The sequence below is a fragment of the Aethalodelphis obliquidens genome, unplaced genomic scaffold (assembly GCF_003676395.1).
Source record: "Aethalodelphis obliquidens isolate GAN/ISIS:26980383/991018 unplaced genomic scaffold, ASM367639v1 scaffold27, whole genome shotgun sequence".
Lineage (NCBI taxonomy): Eukaryota > Metazoa > Chordata > Mammalia > Artiodactyla > Delphinidae > Aethalodelphis > Aethalodelphis obliquidens.
This window is the reverse complement of record NW_020837971.1, coordinates 18,698,458-18,716,732: the sequence shown is the minus strand read 5'-3', so window position 1 is coordinate 18,716,732 and position 18,275 is coordinate 18,698,458. Positions and strand designations below refer to the sequence as shown.

Here is an 18,275-nt window from a genome sequence, read left to right as displayed (position 1 = left end):
GAAGTTGAGAGAACTGATCCAAGTATCTTCTGCAATGATTTTATGTACCTTGGGCCAAATCAGAGTGTTGAGTCAAGTGAGTCCTTCCAAGAAACCATGGAACTAGTGGATGATGACGGGGCATCACCCACTTGATTAGAGAGAAAGAACAGTCTTGGCATGAAAGAAGAATTGCAAATGACAAAAAAGCAAGTTTTACCTGCCCAGTGTAACAACATAGATGAATGCAGGTAGAATGAGGGTTTATTATTCTCAATTACAAGTAAACTTTCAGGGATCAAGGAATATGAAGATAATTTGTTCCTCCAGTTACAACTATAGTTGGGGGTCCAACGAGACAAAAATATACAAGCTTATAAAAATATGAAAGTTACCAAAGATTGGAGCCAATCTTCTAGTATTCTTAGATACTTCTGGGAGAAAGAATATTGTCTGCACACTTTGCTTGGACCCATCTTTTGAGTATTCTTTTATCTGCGAAGATTGGGGCAGTGGTCCTTGGGACAACAGATCAAGTGGGATTTTTCCAGTTGCCCCAGAATTAGTGACTAAAGTCCAATTCCTAGGACAGAAAGGTGCTGAGTATCCCCACTATAGTCAAGGTCATCTATAGCCTCCCCCCGCCCCGAACTAAAAAGGAGACCTGTAGCTTCCACCTACCTCACCAGAGGAGGAGTGGGTGTGGGTAGGTCCCTGAGTTACCTTGTGATCTGGCCCAGCATTCATGATGAGAGGCTTCTTTCTTCTGCTTCTACAGAGAAGCAGGAAGTTCTTCTCCCCTACCTATCCCCACCCAGAGCCCAGAGAGGAAGGAGGTGCTAGAAGAATTATTTAGGGGAATTAGGAGTGCCTGAAAAATAGATTGGCCTCTCTGGAGCAGAGAGGTCATGGCGTGAGGTTGGAGTGCCCGGCTGCACCATGGCCTATTGCCGGCAGGAAGGGAAGGATCGAATCATAGTTGTGACCAAAGAAGACCATGAATCTCGGAGCTGGTGGCCAACGACCCCAATGATCCGTACGAGGAGCACGGACTGATCCTGCTCCACGGAGACATCAGCTGGAACTGCCCGTGCCTTGGGGGCGGCAGCACAGAGGATGTCAAGGGGTCGGACTGTGTAGACCAGGTCCGGGCCATGCAGGAATGCATGCAGAAGTACCCGGACCCCTATCCCCAGGAGGAGGAGAAGCCAGCGGGTCGATTAAAGGAATCGGCTGCCTCTGAGGCCATGGCAACCAAAGAAGAGGAGGGGTCCAGCTAAGGAAGGCGCGGGGCGCTGGGCGCATGAATCTCTCCAAGAAATTGTCTTTCCCTCTGTTGTTCTGAGCGCTGTAATGTACAAACTACCTTACTGAGCTGATCAGGGGTCTTGGCCCCTTGACATATATGCTGAAAAATGGGTTGCATGTATGTGTGTCTCACATAACCTATCAGCGAATGTAGCTGCCCCTTTGGAATTCTCTTTGAAATGATGTACTGAATAATCTCAGCAAGCAAAAATCTTTATCTGGGGGTGTCTCTTGTGAGCGAGCTGATCTATTCTGATCCATTGTATCCCTTTTAGTAGATTTTATACCTACTTGGAAAGTGAAATAGAAACAAACATCTTCCTTTAAAAATGTTGGAGTAGGGCCATTCCTTGTAGAAGAGACGGGATGATCAGACCTTGAGTATATGATGAAGCACTCTGCTTCTTTGCTTTTTTTTTTTTTTTTTTTTTTTTTGCGGTATGCGGGCCTCTCACTGTCGCGGCCTCTCCCTTTGCGGAGCACAGGCTCCGGACGCGCAGGCTCAGCGGCCATGGCTCACGGGCCCAGCCGCTCCGCGGCATGCGGGATCCTCCCGGACCAGGGCACGAACCCGTGCCCCCTGCATCGGCAGGCGGACTCTCAACCACTGCGCCACCAGGGAAGCCCCCTGCTTCTTTTCTGATATATTTTGGTTTCCAGTTTGCATTGAGCTCCAGGTTTTCTACGTTTGGAAAACAGAGCTTTGGACCCTCTGAGGGACTCCCTTTGTAAGTGAAGAGAAAGGTTGTTTTTTCCTGTTCTTTTTATTCCGAAAGCCCTGGTTTGGGGTCTCTGTTCACACTGGCTCTGTCTCAGCCTGTTCAGATGCAATGTTCTTGAGAGGTGGGGACCTAATCATTACCAAAGTAGCACCCGAGAGAGGAAACGGTGTCAATTAAAAGAAAAACCTGGGCTTCCCTGGTGGCGCAGTGGTTGAGAGTCTGCCTGCCGATGCAGGGGACACGGGTTCGAGCCCTGGTCCGGGAGGATCCCACATGCCGCGGAGCAACTAGGGCCCGTGCGCCACAACTACTGAGCCTGCGCGTCTGGAGCCTGTGCTGCGCAGCAAGAGAGGCCGCGATAGTGAGAGGCCCGCGCACCACGATGAAGAGTGGCCCCCGCTCACCACAACTAGAGAAAGCCCTCACACAGAAACGAAGACCCAACACAGCCAAAAATAAATTAATTAATTCATCAATTAAAATAAAAAAAGAAAAAGCTGATTTAAAAAAAGATTGGCTTCTCTCTCCCCCGTAGATGCCCCCCATGCCAGCAAGATGAGAGGGACCCACTGCGGGATGTGCCAGAGAAGCAAAGGGAGTTACTCCTCCACCCAGCCCAGATCTCTGAAGCTCTTGGAGACATGAAGGGGGGATAAGGCATTCCAGTGTGGAGCTTAGATGCTGGGGGAGACAGGAGCCTTCGGGTCACCCAGGCACAGGACAAGAGATAGCAAGTCCTGCCCTGAACAGATGCTATAGACCTGGACTGTTGGTGCGGCTAACAGGACACACAGTTGCCCCCTTTTGAGGGAATACTCTGTGATAAAGGGTAGGTCAGGGTGAAGCTGAGCGCTGCCCCCTCCCAAATCAAACACACACACCATCTACACAGAGAAAGGCATAGCAGAGAAGCCACCAGCGTCAGATTGAAACAATCCAAGCCAGGGTAGGTCCAGAAGGGAAAGGGGATCAAGGAGCAGGTGCAGCCACACTCCCATCCCAGCCCTTGAGCCACAGTCTCTATAGAGACGATGGTGGGGATGCACATCAGATGCCACTGGACCAGATTTCATTTAGTTTTTTAAAATGAATTTTTAAGTGGAATACGCATATAGAAAGTGCTTTAATTATAATTAAATTATAATCAATTATTAAAATTAAATTATAAGATTACAGCTCAATGAACCATCACAAAGTTGAACACAACCCTAGATGTAAAGACTGAACATCACTGAAGACACAGGCACCCCTCATGCCCCTCGCTGTCAATGTCCCCTCCACGCAGGCAACCACTGTCCTGACTTCTAACAACAGAGATGAGTTCTGACTGTTTTTAAACTTTACCGAAATGGAACTTATACAGTGGGTTGCCTTTTGACTCTGGCTCCTTTGGTTCAGTGTTATGTTTCTGAGATGCATCCAAGTTGTGTGTGAAGCCATTCATTTATTTTTATTGCTATATAGCATTCCATTGCATGGTGTATTCCTTTCCTGAGCTGCTGTAACAAATTAGCACAAACACAGTGGCTTACAATAGAAATGTATTCTCTCATGTTTCTGGAGCCAGAAGTCCAAAGATAGTATCACTGAGCCTTAGTCAAGGTGTCAGCAGAGCTGCACTTTTTCTGTCTTATAAGAGAGATCCATCCCTTGCCTTTCCCAGCTTCTTGTGGTGGCCGGCATTCCAGGACTAGGGGCCACATCATTCAGTCTCTGCTTCCTCGGTCACACTACCTTCTCTTCTGTGTATGTGAAATCTCCTTCTGTTTCCCTCTTAATAAGGTTACATTTGATTATATTGGTGGTGGTAACAATAAACTTTACATTAGTGAGATCCATGATAGCCAAACTATAACTCTTCTTTTGCATCTTTCCTTATTAATCTGTTTGGGTTCTATTGGACTTTCTCACTATCTTTATCAACCTGGTGCTAGGACGAGGGTGAATGTTATATTCAACAGGACCAAGTACAGATAGAACCAATCTTAGTTAATCAATTCTTTTTAAGAACTGAAGCCTCCACTAGTGATATGAATTCTGGGTAGATACAATTTACTAAAAATAATAAGAAAAGGACATAGAGAGATTTTTTGCCCAATCAGATAGAATTCCATGATATTCATATTGCCAGAGAAATAATACAGGACTAGAAGAAATAACCAAGATGAGTCACCCCTACCCTTGCCAATTCTTTCCCTGACAGATGGAGAGATAAAAGATCTAAAACTGTGTATATAGTAAGAATTAACAGTCTAAAATGTAGTCACTTGTAGGAATATTATATCAATGATCATTTGAAAAGAACACATCAAGCACTTTGCTTATGGGACCCCAACTGGCTTCCCCCAGAAGGAGCTTGGATTTGAGAAGCCACGCAAAGTATTTCCTCCCCCTCACTCCACCCTCCACCCTTCTTTTCTCTTTTTTCCTTCTTGCTCTTTCCCCTTGCTCCCTCCTTCCTTCTCCTTTCTTCCTTCCTTCCTTTCTTCTTTCTTTCTCTTTCCCTTTCTTCTTTCCTTTCTTATTTCTTTCTTTTCTTTCTTTCTTTCCAATAGAAAGTATTTTATTGTTCTATTTTATAGCCCTATATTTAAATTTCAGTCAAGATGTTACCCTAACCCTAGAAAGGAATATAAAGAAAAGTAAATGTGGGACCTCCCTGGTGGCGCAGTGGTTAAGAATCCACCTGCCAATGCAGGGGACACAGGTTCGAGCCCTAGTCCAGGAAGATCCCACGTGCTGCAGAGCAACTAAGCCTGTGTGCCACAACTACTGAGCCTGCGCTCTAGAGCCCACGTGCCACAACTACTGAAGACCATGCACCTAGAGCCTGTGCTCCGCAACAAAGAGAAGCCACTGCAATGAGAAGCCTGTGCCCCTGCTCACTGCAACTAGAGAAAGCCCGCACGTAGCAAGGAAGACCCAACACAGCCAAAAGTAAAGGTAATTCTTAAGTCTCGTTATTTCCAAAGGTCTCTTAGCTAAATAAGAACCTTTAACATACCCATGTCAGTAAAGAAACTATAATCATGTCATTTTTTGTAAAGATGCTCTCTCTTCTAACCCAAGTTCTCCTCAGCAGGAGAGTTCCTCAATATAATCAGCAATAAAGAACTCTCTCTTCTTCCCTAGGTAAGTCTTCACAAGCACCCTGTGGTCAAGGTGCCACTCTCTGGACCGAGACCTACACAGAACCATGCTGATTCCCGGAGCTGAGCATGGAGAGCAATGGAGAAGGAGGGGACTGGAAGGGTCAGACAAAGTAAGAGATTCAGAGACAAAGCAGGGATGCGTGAAAGTAGAAAGAAGCCGGTGACTTTGGTAGAGTGTGTAGTCCACACTTTCTCAGCAGCACCACAGGCAGACACATAAAGGCATGACTAGTAATTTCAGGGTTAGCAGAAAAGATATCATTTAGTTCCAAGACTTCAACTCATAGTTTCTTTGGGATTCTCTAGCGCTTCATATCCTCCTTTTCCCTGACAGTGTCCCTGGGCTCCTAGACATGGCCCCAGCACAGCACAGCTCTACAGAACTATGTGTATTCTAAGATGTGCTCCTACGGATGTCTCAGGCACAATACAGTGTGAGTGGCGCCGCCCAAAGCTGGGCAGTGCCGTGTACTGTCACATGATCACCTTGTTACTGAACTCAAGTTCAGCTGCTTGCCACTCAAAAGCCAATAGTCGAGAGGCATGTGTCAATAGGAAGGAAAGGTGCTTTAATCAGAAAAGCTGGCAATCTGGGGAGAAGGTGGACTCACGTCCCAAGGCCAACTCCAAAGATTCTGCTCAGCCATTATAATGTTTGAAGGGACAGAATGAGGGGAAGAATCTCAGTGAATCATCGAGGCAGGAGGTTGGGTTCTGCATCCTTCTCCATTGTGTGCAGACTGGCTGACTCTCTCTTCATATGTTATCTTGTCTGCGTGATCTGCCTGCAGGATTACTAAGAGGGTCTCTTGAGGGTAGAGAGCTAGTCATTCTTTACTTAATTCTTCATTCTTACTTCTTATCTAGGAAAAGAATCAACAGGTTAATTAGGTTCTTTCAAGGTTAGAAGGGAACAGAAATGGGAAAACAGGAAAGGGGCAAAAGAGCTGCTTTCAACTTTGGTGAATAGCCAGTGGCCGTTAATATCTTATTATTTGTTACTCATAAAAACAAACAGAAACAACTAAACCTCTCATAATGATGTGATAAAATAAGTTCTGATAGTTCATACAGTGGGATACTATGCAGCCAATAAAATCATGTTATAGGAGATATTTAAGGACAGAGGTAAACATTCATGATTTATTGCTAAAGAAAAACATAAAATATATACAGGAGTTCTGGCTTCTATAATGGGGGAACGATTTCACCAAACTATCTGCAGGAGGTCAAATCCTCCCGCAGATAACACTGATAAAACCTGAAAAAAAAAAAAAAAAAAGAGTTAGGGGCTTCCCTGGTGGCACAGTGGTTGAGAGTCCGCCTGCCGATGCAGGGGACATGGGTTCATGCCCCAGTCCAGGAAGATCCCACTTGCTGCGGAGTGGCTGGGCCCGTGAGCCATGGCCGCTGAGCCTGCACGTCCGGAACCTGTGCTCCGCAACGGGAGAGGCCACAACGGTGAGAGGCCCGCATACCACAAAAAATAATAATAATAATAAAGAGTTAAAAAGACAACAGTGTGGTCCATCAACAGAGGAATGGATAAAGAGGATATGGAACATATATACAATGGAATATTACTCAGCCATAAAAAAGAACAAAATAATGCCATTTGCAGCAATATGGATGGACCTAGAGATTGTCATACTGAGTGAAGTAAGTCAGACACAGAAAGACAAATATCATGTGGTATCACTTATATATGGAATCTAAAAAAAGGGGGAAAATGAACTTATTTACAAAACAGAAGTAGAGTCACGGATGTAGAAAACAAACTATGGTTACCAGGGGATAAGGGTGGGGAGGGATGAACTGGGAGACTGGGATTGATATATACACACTACTATATATAAAATAGATAACTAATCAGAACCTGCTGTATAGCATGGGAACGCTACTCGATACTCTGTAATGGCTTATATGGGGAAAGAATCTAAAAACAAATAAAGAGTGGATACATGTATATGTATAACTGATCCACTTTGCTATACACCTGAAACGAACGCACATTGTAAATCAACTATACTCCAATAAAAATTTTAAAAAAGGCCGCAGTGTGTATATACTTGAGCAGGACCAAAAGCAGGTAGAAACTGGAGTGGAGTCAGTCATTGAAAGTCAGGGAGCCTAGTGGGCAAGATTTGTGATTATGCAGCTGTTGGCCTGAAGCAACCTGGAGAGCTCCCCAGGCCATAGGCTGCTCAAGGCGACTTGAAGTGTCAGATGACAAAATTTGGGGCCGGCAGAGCAGATGGAAAGTTTGGGAAGAAATCCTGGAAGGGAAGGAGACGCAGAGTGGCTAAACCCCAAAATCTGACTGTAAACTCTGCCCAGATTCTTGGCTGGTCTGCTAAACTACACATGCATGGGGATGTTACCAAACCAAACTTGGGTCTGCTCAGCCTTGCCCAGTAAAGCCAGTCTCCTGACCCTGGGTTATGGTGAAGGAAAGTGCAGCCTTTATTGTAAGGTGCCACACACGTAGTAGTCCGGGACAGCTAGAGCTCAAAAACCCCCAGCGCCCCAATGGGTTTCAGTAAAGCACTTTTAAAAGCCAGGTGAGGAAGGGGTCGCAGGGTAAGTGATCAGCTCGTGCACAATTCTCTGATTGGTTCATGGTGAGGTAACAGGGTGATGTCACAGGGGTTCACATTATCAATCCTCAGGCTCTAGGAGACCTGGGGGCTATGTGCTCATGGTCATCTAATAATTAACGTCTTCCATTTGGTGGGTTTTTTCCACATCTGTAAAGCAACTCAGGAAATGTGTATCAGATACTATTATCTAGGTACTTCAGAGAGGAGCTAAAGCAGAGGATATGGGGGAGGGGTCTGTCCTGGGAAGGCCCCATAGGGTCGTGCTCCATCACAGGGAGACTTCAATGGTCCCAGCAAAAAGGAAGAGCTGAAAACTAAAAGAACGGTTAGCTATTTCAGCTGCTGTCCACTGCAGGGGAAACAGTTTGAAGTTCTTTTTTATTCTATTAATTTCTTTAAAAGAAAGATGAACACTGTGTTTGGATGTTTATGACGTATATACATGACATATATCTATAATAACACAAATGATAGGACATGTAACTGAACTATATATCTTTTTTTGTTTGTTTGCTGTTGTTTTTATTTTATTGTGGAAGAAACACTTAACATGAGATCTACCCTCTTAACAAATTTTAAAGTGCACAATAGATTACTGTAGAGTATCGGTACAATGTGGTACAACAGAGCTTATTTATCTTGGGCCACTGAAACTTTATACCCATTTCTCTCTCCCCCCAGTCTCTGGTAGCCACCATTCTTCTTTTCAATTCTCTGTATTTGACTATTTTATTCAAGCCCCACTTTTAAATTGAGTTGGTTTTTTTTGTTTGGTTGGTTTTTGTTTGTTTGTTAGTTTTACTGTTGTGCTGTAGGAGTTCCTTGTACATTCTGTAGATTAACTCCTTATCAGATATATGGTTTGCAAATATTTTCTCCCAACCCTTAGGTTGCCTTTTCACTCTAGTGATTTTTTCCTTTGCTGTGCAGAAGCTTTTTAGTTCAATGTAGCCCTGCTTGTTTATTTTTGTTTTTGTTGTTTGTGCTTTTGGTGTCATATTTGTGAAATCACTGTCAAGATCAATGTCATGAAGCTTTTTCCCTATGTGTTCTCTGAGGAGTTTTACAGTTTGGGTCTTATGTTTTAAGTCTTAAATCCATTTTGAGTAGATTTTTGTGTATGGTATATCAATGAAAAAAACATTTCCCTCCCATATCAGTAAACAAAGGATCAAATCAAGCCATCACATTACAGCCCACCCTGTGGTGAGCCCTAAGGGAACTCAGGGTAGAAACAGGATGCCCACCATCAAGTAGTCAGCCACTGCAGCCACCCCCTGACTTGCACCCTGAAGAGACTCAGGATGAGAAAGCACACGACACTGGCCCCAGACAGCTGAGGTGCAGAACAAAGGGATGATTTCAGTGAGCCCAGACTCTTGCATCTTCCCACACATAGAAAAGCACTAAATTCCTAAACATGAGACGTCTGGTTTTCTTTCATTAACAGTAATCTTTTGATGTCCTGACTACCTGGTCTTTGTTGCAAAAACTCCTCTGTATCCCGGTTTCCCCCTTACCTCTTCGGGGCAGTCCCTCAGAGCGATCTGAGAGGCTGTGTCCCAAGCTTAAATCCTCAGTTTTGTCCACCAAATAATACATAATTCTCAACTTTTAGCTTGTGCATTTTTTTCAGTCAACAGGTTTATAAGGGTCCAATTTCATTCTTTTGGTTATAGATACCCAGTCTTCCCATCACCATTTCTGGAAGAGAAATTGTATATCCTTGTGTATTCTTTTTGTTTCTCATATTTTATTTTCTTTCTTTTTTTATTGAAGTATAGTTGATGTACAATATTTTATAAGTTGCAGGTGTACAATATAGTGATTCACAATTTTTAAAGGTTATACTCCATTTACGTTATTTAAAAATATTGGCTGTAGGGCTTCCCTGGTGGCGCAGTGGTTGAGAGTCCGCCTGCCGATGCAGGGGACACGGGTTCGTGCCCCGGTCCGGGAAGATCCCACATGCCGCGGAGCGGCTGGGCCTGTGAGCCATGGCCGCTGAGCCTGCGCGTCCGGAGCCTGTGTTCCGCAACGGGAGAGGCCATAACAGTGAGAGGCCCGCGTACCGCAAAAAAAAAAAAAAAAAAAAAAAACTATTGGCTGTATTCCCCATGTTGTACTCTTGTGTATTCTTGACCCCCTTTTGAAGAAGAGTTGACCATGCAATTGACTGTGACAGTCACAGGGGTGAACATGGTGTTCCTTCTTCTCTACTAACATTATTTCTGAAGTTGGGGGAGGTGATGAAATAAAATTTACATTTTAAGGCAAGACAAGAAAATTTAAGCATAAAATTCTCTCTGTTTGGGCCTCCTCCCTCCCCCTTTAAGGTACAGTGTGTATCTGCGTTGTACATTAACCAGACCTCCTCAAAAGTGGGAGCGCCTGCTCGATGGTAAAGATCAATTGTTTTCCTTTCTTCTGATGCTAGCAATGGAACGTCTTAAAAGGTTAGTGTTCTTTCCCAGGTCTGTAAGGGGTCATGGTGACCTGCTGCTCACTTTGACCATGATTACCTGGACTAGTGTGTCTTTGGTGAATTTTATGTAAAATATAAGTATGTCATTTTTATGTACGATCCGTTGTCTTGAAAATGTGTTTGACTGGGCCCTCAACTTCTAACAGGCGAGACAGTTCCCAGGTTATAATCCTCAATTTCAAAATTCTCAATTTTTCCTTCTTAGCTTGATGATGAATTGAGTTTTCATTGACAAATACATACAGGAGGGTGTATAGGTCCCAAGGCAAATAATGTTTTGCAGGGCCATTATTTACACAATTTGAATCACCCCAAGTCAGGGTATCAGCCCCATTCTGAGGCCTAATCATTCTCCAGACCACTCTCCTAGAACCTGGGTCCAGCCAGGGGGACCCTAGGGAATGTCCCGAGGCACAAGTCCTAGAGCTTCTGGGGCATCTGGTTTGTACCCTGCAGGGAGCGAGTGCTCTGAAGAAAAGAAATGGGAACGGACCCTTGTATGTCCTGCCAGGGCCTGGGGCACCCCACCCAGAAGGCACAGCCAGTCTTCAAGAATCCTGGGCAGAGGAAAGGCACTTGGAAAATTCCAAGGAAGGGCCTAGGGTGTATTATGCCATCTCTCTCCTCTTCTCTTTATCCTTCTCTTTCTTCCTCTGGTCACCGTACTAAGTCTTATGGGGACCATATCAGAGCACATTTGAGGGACGCCGTGTAATGTCACTCCCAAAGCCTTTTTTTGGCCAATAATCAATAAAAAATCTGTGTCCCAGCATACAGCCTAGGTGTCTTGAGTTTCTCCACCTCACCTGGTGCAGGTGAGCACAGTCTTGCCACCCACCTGTGTTGGTGGAGAGTTGGATCATGGCACTCTTCTGCCTGGGTATCAGCTATCAGTGCCTCAACTGTTTTTTGTGTATAACAGCTTTATTGAGATATAATTCATACAGCATATAATTCACTCATTGGAAGTGTATGATTCAATGGTTTTAGTATATCACAGAGTTGTGCAATTGATTGTATCACCACTATCAATTTTAGACTGTTTTCATCACCACAAAAAAAAAACCCTCCATATCTCCTAACCGTCACTTCCTAATCCCCTCTCCCCTCAGCCCCAGGAAACCACTCATCTATTTTCTGTCTTTATAGATTAGCCTATTCTGGACAGTTTATATTGCACAAGATGTAGAGTGGGAGGGGGATCCTTCCATGCCATTATCTGCTAAGGAGATCGGGTAGCTAGCTAGTAAGCCAGCTCTTTCCTTATGAATGGGAGGGCTGTCCCAAATGAAGTCCAGTTTGCATTAAGAGAGGCCTATTTCTTTGCATGGAGAAGAGCTAAGGATATAATTAGCTAGATGGAGGCAGAGCAGTCACCTGAGTAGAAAAGATATCTTGTAGTACTCGTTACTGAAAAATCCTGTATTTCTTCCTGGAAAGAACTTATCTCTGCAACTGCTCTATGCACCAGGTAGGCCAGGTTCCCCTAGCTTATGAAGAACTTCTCATGAACAGTTGGAAGTCACAGTTCACTGGCTCATTACCTGCAAACACCCTGCCACCAAATATTTATGGGAATCTTTATAGTGCATCTCCTCTGTTCTAGGGGGAGTCTGCTCCTCCGGCACTGCAACTGCTTCGCGGGGCACCACGCTGCCTTTGCCTCCCTCATGGGCTGTGCCTGGTCTGGAGGAAGGAAGGGGAAGTGCACAGTTATCCATGAAGCCCATCCTTCCTTCCAGTGTTTTGTAAAGCACTGTTATTAATCAAAATGCAGAGGCATAGCCGCATAGCACAGGGAGATCAGCTTGGTGCTTTGTGACCGCCTGGAGGGGTGGGATAGGGAGGGTGGGAGGGAGGGAGACGCAAGAGGGAAGAGATATGGGAACATATGTATATGTATAACTGATTCACTTTGTTATAAAGCAGAAACTAACACACCATTGTAAAGCAATTATACCCCAATAAAGATGTTAAAAAAATAAAAAATAAAATAAAAAAAAACGCAGAGGCATGGGTCCTCCCAGTTTTGCTCAGACAGCAATTCAAAGATATAGATATATAAATAGATTTGATTCGAAAACTCTTGTGGGAATAGAGATTATCCTTGTACTTGAGTGCCAGGAAGAAAAATGTAATCATTACAGCATAAGAAAAACTTGAAATCAGTTCTGTCAGTAGAGAATACTATAGATCGTGATATAGATGTATGTCTAATTCTTATTTTTAAAAAGTCAAATAACTGCATGTTTAGTAAACTGTTATATGCAGGGTGCAGTTAATAAGAACCATGTCTCAAATGCAGTCTAAATTACTTATAGTTTACCTGTTTTCAGTTTCAGTTAAATTATTAACGTATCCCTTCATTTCATTTTTTACTTGAACCCCTACAATGTAACATCTAGGCAATAAATTTTGGAACAGACGTACAGTTTGTATTTACAGGAAACGTAAAATTCTGTAGAACTGACGTAATATAAAACTACGTTGTATTGCTAAATTAGAAGTTCATTCCTCAGTATTGCTCATTTAAATGTACAAATAACATCCGTATGTAATGAATTCATCATTTCCTGTGGGAGGGCGGGAAATGATGACATTCTCTTTTCTGAGAACCAATCCGGGTTGAGCTGGGGATGAGCCCCTGCCCCGCATTGTTCTAAGAATCCCACCACGTCTGCAACTGAGGCTTTGTTCCTGGGCCCTATGGTTGCATCTGGCCCTCAGAGGGTAAAGGAAGACACATTCCTTGCAAATAGACTGTGCTGGGGCTGACTGCATGTCCCCAGACCTTCTCAGAGACGGCTGAGCTGAGTCAACCTTCCTGTCTCACACTTTGGGGCATTCCAGATGAGCTCGTGCTGAAAGCCTGTGGCCACTTCAGTGCTGTCTGCTCCTTCTTAGCCTTTTCTGCGATCTAACCAACTGCTGGGTTCACCCTTGCCTTCTTATCTAGCTGTTAGTCTAGAACAACTTAAATCGTCCCACAGATTCCTGCAGAGATCTAGAAATCAAATTAGACATTTTGAGCAGTCATGATAGATTTTGATCTGATGTAGAAAGAGAGCGTGAAATTGTCCATTTTGACTCAAAGATTTTCAAAGATTGCCACGCCCTCCTCTGGCGAGAGCCGCTGAAGCATCCCCACGAGAGCACCCACAGGCACTGCCACAGAGGACCGGTGCTGAGAGCTGCCACAGGGGCAGGAGCAGAGAAAGATGCCCTCCAATCCGCCACCACTTCTTCCTGCAAATGCTTGCAAAACCCGACATTGGTTACAATCTAGATTGTTCCTCGTTTCTACAGCTATCATGGACGCACTAACATCCAGCTTATTTTTTTTTTTTTCAGCTTACGTTTTAGATTTTGGCACAAGCTTTAAATCTATTGACACATCCGTGGCTACACACGCAATTTGGGACAGGATCTCCTAACTCTCCTTTTACGTGTTGGATGACACCCAGCCTTTCTTTGATCATAATTTTCCATCACAAATTGAGCTCCACAAAGCAAGAAATTATACAAATGACATCAAAATACATTAGTGTCGTGGGGAGACCTAGTAAAAAAGACTACAGGAAGTGGCAAACTCGAGCAGGTGAGGGTGCAGCTCTTTGCAGTGCTTACCTGCACATCGTACTGCTTTGAATCATGTCCCCGAAGTGAAATGTGCCTGATGCAACGGCTGGCTGAAGGCAGTGGTTCTCAAATGTCCGGCCTCAGAATCCCTTTACATTTTACAATTTATTGAGGACCCCAAATAATTTCTGTATGGGCAATATCTATCCATACGTACCAAATTCGAAATTCAAACTGAAAACATTTTAATGTTTATTCATTTGTCAATATAGTAACATAAACTACATGCTACAGATTAACATAAACATATTTTTATGAAAGATAACTATTTTCAAAACCAAAATAACAGATATGGGGATATATGTATAGCTGATTCACTGTCATAAAGCAGAAACTAACACACCATGGTAAAGCAATTGTACTCCAATAAAGATGTTAAAAAAAATAACATGCATGAGAAAAGGGGCATTGTTTTATATTTTTGTGAATCTTTTCACCTGGCTGCTTCTCTACTTAATCCGCTATGACATCATGTATCATGTTGCCTCTGGAAAACCCCACGGTACACTCATGAGAGATGGTAGTTCACGAGTACTCCTCTCGCACATGACTCCAGCTGTCTGCACAGGCCCACTCGTGCTCTGTGTCCCGTGCACGTGTATGAGTGACATGTCTGACTACCAGAGCACCAGTTACCATTGCTGCTGGGACAGCTGCAGTTGGTTATCTAGTTTACAAAAGATTTTATGTTAAAGGTCATTGCAGTCTTTCATATCCAGAAAAACAACCCTGATCTGTACTCCTGCCATTGTTGGAGGTCCAAAAGGTTTCCATTCTGTAACGGATTTCACACAAAACACAACAAAAATGAGACAGGCTGGGACCTGGGACCCTCTGCTGCAGGGCTGCCGTGCTTGCACCTGGACAATCGGCTCCTAGAGCAACAAGATACAAAGAAACTATATGGGACTAAAAATAACTGTGTGCACGTGCAGTTGAGGCAAATTCTGGACAAAAGATACAAAAGACCAAAAAAAGCCCAACTGCCACTTCTGAAGAGCTGGCAGCAAAAGCAGGGTGTCAGGAGCAAAAGCAGGGCACTGCGCGTGCCCCCTGCACTCAACACCCCCTAAGGGGTGAGCAAACAACCTAAGCCGCCCCTCTGGCCCGACCCCTCCCTGGATACACCCCTGCCCTCACCCCATATAAGGAAACAGCTTGCACCTCAGAGCCCCCCACTTCCCAACCCCTCAGGAAGCAAGCAGGGAAACCTGTTACTTGTTCTCCCTCCTGCTGCAGCAGGGGCCCCAATAAAGCCTTGACCGGCCTCTAGTCAATTTCTATTGTCTGGGGAAGGCCACGAACCTTGGTCGGTATCAAAAAGACTGGAGACAACGTGGGACCTCTGATCACTAAGAGATAAGAAATCTAAATGAAGAGTTTTGATGCCGCAAATCCATTTGTCATGATGTTACTTGATTGTCTAATCAGAATGACTACCCCTTCTGTCTAATGCACCTCCCTAGGTTCTAGATGTGGTATATTGTGAACTGCAGCGTTCATATCCACGTTATTTGCCTTACTTGTTGAACTGGCCTGGTGAACATTTGTTTAAATTTTAAAAAAAAGGAAAAGGGAGAAACCCACCTTATGGCCTGTGTGTTATTTTGGTCTTGTAAGGATCTGTTTCTTCACATTTAAAATAATGACATTAAGATATAATAGTTTATGTTAAAGTTAATATATTAAATTATTCTCAAAATCAAAACACCAAAAACTAGTGTTGGCTTCATAGCCACCCTAAAGGGTCTCTGATCACACTCTGAGAACTGCCAGCTTAAGGGATCAAATTGGTCTTAAATCAGGGCTGTAGAGCATACATAGGTCCTGTATATGGACTGCAGCTGGAAGGAACCGTCTTATGTATCAACAGAGAAAGGGGGTAAAGCAAACCCCTCCCCTATACCCCTGGGCTTGTTTCTTTCCCCAACTAGCTAACAACTTGGACCCTGATGGGTGGACAAAGTGTGGGGAAATCTCAGAGGGGAATGCAGTGAAAGACAAAGGGAGTTTGCCGGTCTGCCTGCTGGGACTTCCCCTTGTACCATCCAAAGGAAAAGCCTTCTTAATGAAAGCCTGGGCAGCTCTGGCAATGGGACCAGAGGACTCACTGGTAGCTGAGGAACATGGGCAAATCTAAAGCCTGGCAGATGACAAACGTGAAGGATAAATATAATCAAAAGAAAAACACTTAATAAATCAAAAACAAACAAAGCCTCAGGCCTGCACGTGTCATCGACAAATGTTCCTTCCCCTGACCCCCTGCCAACAGGCATGCCATCTGGAAGTTTCTCAGCCATGCAGCCCTCTGCACTCCCTCAGGAAAACCTGCCGTGACAGGGAGAAGTCTCACTCCCTGCGCCCTTTCAGAGTTCCCAACCTTGAGTGGTGCCCTAGGTTTCAGCCAGGGAACACAGAGGCGCCCCTCTCCCAGTTAGATTCCTTTGAGAGAAAGCACAGGTCAATTGCAAATTGTCCTTACCACTCCTGGGATTTGTTTTGGATGGGCATTTAGCTAATCCTTGTACTGTCCATCTCACTTACATAGAAGGTTTGGGGAGGATGCCCTCTCTGTCTAAGAATTTGGTTTGGCCTAAAATAATTAAAATGTTGTAATTCAAGGCACTGGCCGAGTCTTTGTACTACTAGAGTGTACACCAGAGGAGGACGGTCCTGAGGTTTGAAAGGGCAGAACGGATCCCCATACCTCCTGCATTAAGAAGCTTCTTGGAGACAAGAAGGTGAGGAAAGGAGACAGTCACTTCTTGAAAAATAATGTAATCAGTAAGTGAAATCTCCACTGAGGGCAGGAACCTGCAGATCGGACAGCATTTAGGAAAATTTGCCAATTCCTTAAACTGGGTTTAGCTATTTCGGTCTTTGAACATACCGGTTGTCCTTAGGACAAGTTTGTGTACTTGCCAACAGTTGTCCATGGTTACGCCCAAGATTTTAAGAAGAATGAGAAAACCTGCCTTTACCTGGCACCAGGTTGTGGACGCAATGTTGCCCTGCCATTTCAGTAAACGAGGAATGGTCTGACCATCAAGCCCTCAGCCAGTGCGGCCGTTCCCAATGGCGCACCCTGAGGGGATTCAGGATGGAGAAAAGCAGGATACTGGCCCCAGACAGTTAAGATGCCAACCAATGGAATACTGTCAATGAGCCTAAAATCATTAATCTGCGATGTCTGGGGTTTGTGTGTGTGTGTGTGATTAGCAGTAATCTTTTCATATTCAACAACAGTGTTTGTTTTGTTTTTTTCAGCAAACTCCTATATATGCTAGCTCCTCGGTTACCTCTTTGGAACAGTTCCTCAGAGCTATCTGAGGGGCTGCCACCCCAGGCTGTAGTCCTCAGTAAGGCCACCGAATAAAACATAATTCTCAACTTTTAGGTTGTGCTTTTTTTTTTTCAGTCAACAGGGGTAGAGAGAGATCAAAGGTCACCAGGCTTAACATAAAGCCAGCAGTGGATGCTTCTGCTGCATCTACCTGCGGTGTCAGGGTCTACATAACGCAGGCTTTGGGAAACGTCCGCTGTGGGTTATTCTGTGTAGTAAAGTCCCTGAGGTGGGAGAAGGATGGCTCCTGAGACAGGTCAGCCTCAGTGGTTAGGGTGTCACCGTGTGGACTTGCGTTGTAACAAAGTAGCTTCAACCGAGGAGGTCAACGGAAGGCCCGGAGCAGCAATCTCGGTTCACGATAGTAAAGAAAGAATTGCAAACTACGACGTTAAGCTCAAGCACAAAGCAAAGTTTATTTAAGCATAGGTACACTCTCAGAGAGGGAGAGAAAGAAAGAGAGAGAGAGCGGGCTGTTTCAGAGAAGTGAAGGAAGCCCAAAGCAAAGTTATCGAAGCAAAGGTAGAGACAGAGACAGAGAGAGAGAGAGAGAGAGAGAGAAAGAGAGAGAGAAGGTCATACAAGGCCAAATGTGGTCTGAACTTTGAGCTTGTTACTCCTCACGTTTTACTTCCTGCCCATAAACCAACACATTCAGTCGGCAGATCGCATTGCAAATTCCTTTCTCCATGGAAAGAAATGAGTTGCTTTTATAATAGCTGTTAAAAGAACTGTGAGGAAATGCACATCCTGACTAATTGGCTATATATTTATATACGATAAAGTGTTTTCACCACATGAATGGATCCAATAGCACATTTTTATCCCACACAGTGTTAAAATTTAAAAAAAGAGAGGGAATCAGTGTTATGAAATACCACTCAAAAGAACATAGTTGGCATGGAAAGATGGATGTCTGTGGTATGTAAGTGGAAAAAGCAGGTTACAGAAGACTATGAAAAGTATGATTTCATTTTTTTTTTCAGTTTAAAACTTTTAAAATTTGTTTCAAAGTTAAACCCAAGACACACTGACTTCATAGGAAAT

At 44.1% G+C, this 18,275-nt stretch overlaps 1 pseudogene; it reads left to right on the top strand.

The window, feature by feature from the left end:
• Nucleotides 1-918: 918 nt before the first annotated feature.
• Nucleotides 919-1,259, top strand: LOC113629618 (mitochondrial intermembrane space import and assembly protein 40 pseudogene; annotated as a pseudogene).
• The last annotated feature ends 17,016 nt before the right edge of the window (nt 1,260-18,275 follow it).